Source organism: Etheostoma spectabile, chromosome 12 (genome assembly GCF_008692095.1).
Source record: "Etheostoma spectabile isolate EspeVRDwgs_2016 chromosome 12, UIUC_Espe_1.0, whole genome shotgun sequence".
Classification (NCBI taxonomy): Eukaryota; Metazoa; Chordata; class Actinopteri; order Perciformes; family Percidae; genus Etheostoma; species Etheostoma spectabile.
In genome coordinates this window covers 26,099,618-26,102,057 of record NC_045744.1, presented here as the reverse complement: position 1 = coordinate 26,102,057, position 2,440 = coordinate 26,099,618, and positions in this window count along the sequence as shown.

Below are 2,440 nucleotides of genomic sequence, written 5' to 3'. Positions count from 1 at the left end.
TCACAGACAGTTGCCTTGTTCATGGACTCGCTGCAGAAGGAATATAGGGGAAACACAATGGATATTCTGTGTTATTTTTGGCATTAAAAAAAGACATGTCTGGCTGGTGGGGGCCCCCTTTGGCCTGGCGGCCTGCCAGGCTTGTACAATATAGGGGAGACACTGTAGTTGCTGACGTAGCATTTCGAAGTAGGTCAATCTCATACCAGCCTTAATATGAGTCCACTAGCACTGTTACTGTTGTCCACAAGTTGACTAAGTCCACAAAGACAGGTCTGGAACTAGATGCAGTAGGAGTGGTTCGTTCTGCTGGTGTGATGTTGGGGCTGTTACATACAGAGCATGACTGTATGTCCTTGTTAATGTTGTCTGTCATTACAAGCCAGAAAACTATCAACCTAATCTTAACATCCTCCTTTTGAAGTCTTGTCATGGGCTTTTTTAGTACGGTGACCAGGGTCAGGTGGTCTGTCCGTTTCTGCGGTCAGTGGCTTGCCGTAGACATAATCATTGAATTTGCTCCTTTTACAGCTCTTTTTCAGTTTGAGCACATCTAGACTCTGTGTCAGTTAGCGTCCGTGAAACATTTGCTACAGGTTTTCCTTCCTGGAATCATGCTGCACCAAGTCCACACTTTGAAGCATCCAAGTGAGTGTATCCGGCTTGCTGACGTCATGATAAAACAAAACAAAACAAAAATATTTTTGAATTGGGTATGACAGGTCATCTTTAGTGGGGGTTAACTAGTAAACATCTTTACTGAATGAGACCAGCCCTACTTTCAGTACAACGGGTGTTAAGTGAATGTGTGAAATGAATTAAAGAGCAGGGCATTTGCTTTAAAATGCGAGGTCTCAGGGGCTAAAGATTTTTTAATTTTCATTAAATCTCTGGTTCAGATCTTAAATTTGTGATTTTTTTAGCTTTGAGTTAGAGTGGTTCGTGTTCACAAAAACTGACTTTACACCACATGAATAGATCATCTTGAGATTCTTAAATTGAGTGTTACTTTATTCTGCTGTAAAGTGAAGACAGGATGGGGGAGTGAAACTGAGCGACCCTGACCCAATGTTTTTACTTGTTGAATAAATGAAAAAGACATGGAACATAAAGAAAGAAGGATGTCCGATACTTGGTCAGGCCCCAACATCACCTCGTCTGACTGAGGAAGAGAAATGCACAGGCTGATGGAGCTCCTGCATTGAGTATTGATGAGTAGGATGGGATAGGATGTCAGAGCAAAGTGAAACCAGAGACCCTTCACAGAATGAGATGGGGAGGGAGGCGGCAACAGCGGTGGTTGTGGTGGTGTGATTTAGCATTTTAACATTATTACTAACAAGACAGGCCTGGCACTCTGCCCCAGTGTCGGCCCGCAGAGCAAAGGAAGGAAGGGAGGGGAAGAAAAAAGGAGATGTCCACTGCTCCCATGCCAACTGTACCTTTCTTATTGACAAGAGAACAAGAAAAGAAGACAGAACAATGTGAAGAGAAATGGAGGATGAGAAAATGGAGAAAGAGCGAGGGAGGATGCACTTCCACTTGAAACTTAATTATGCATGGCAGGGCAGCTGGAGCAAAAGAGAGGAGGAGAGATGGATGGAGAGGGAAAGAGGAGAGGAGAGTACCCACCTACGCAGAGGGAAGGGGGGCAGGTGGAGAGGAGGGGGAGTAGGAAGGGCAAAGGAGAAAAAAAAAATGAGTAAGAGGGTGGGGGGTGTGGGGGTGTTTCTGTCATGCTTAAGGGTGTTTTGTGGGTGGTGAAGGTTGCAAATACACAAGAGGGACCATTGTGTTGACTGAGCTGCAGGTGATTCTTCTCAACGGTAAATCTGGTCTGATCAAAGGACATTATGAAAAAAAACACAAAACTAAAGACAGCCATCTTCACAGTAATACAGTGCCATCTATCAAGACGTGAAGACGTGTGCTCAGCAATAGATAATACAGCATAAAAGAATAAAATGGCATAAATGTCAAAGTGAGGCAAATAATCAAGGCAAATAAGAGACTAGAATTCAGTCCTAAAATGTTATTTTCTTAAGTACAAAAAAACTACAGATCAATTTATCAGTGCTGTTTAAAATAATTAATTGTAATTAATTGCATTAATGTCATAGTTAACTCTCAATTAATCACACATTTTTATCTATTCTAAGTGTCCCTTACTTGCTTACTTTGTGTCCCATTTATCTTTTCTCATTTTGATACTCATCAACATGGAAAAGTGGATTGGCTTGCTTTGTGTAAGTTTTTCATTAAAAACAACATTGGCATATAGTTTACTGTAGAATTAAATTTTACACTAACATTTTCACTTGGAGCAAATAGTCTCTCACACGCTGTAACACTGTCCATCAATAACAGGGTGAAAAAGATGCTTTGACAGGAAGGGGGGGATTGGCATCAGCTGTGTGCTTGGCCATCAAGTGATATTTCA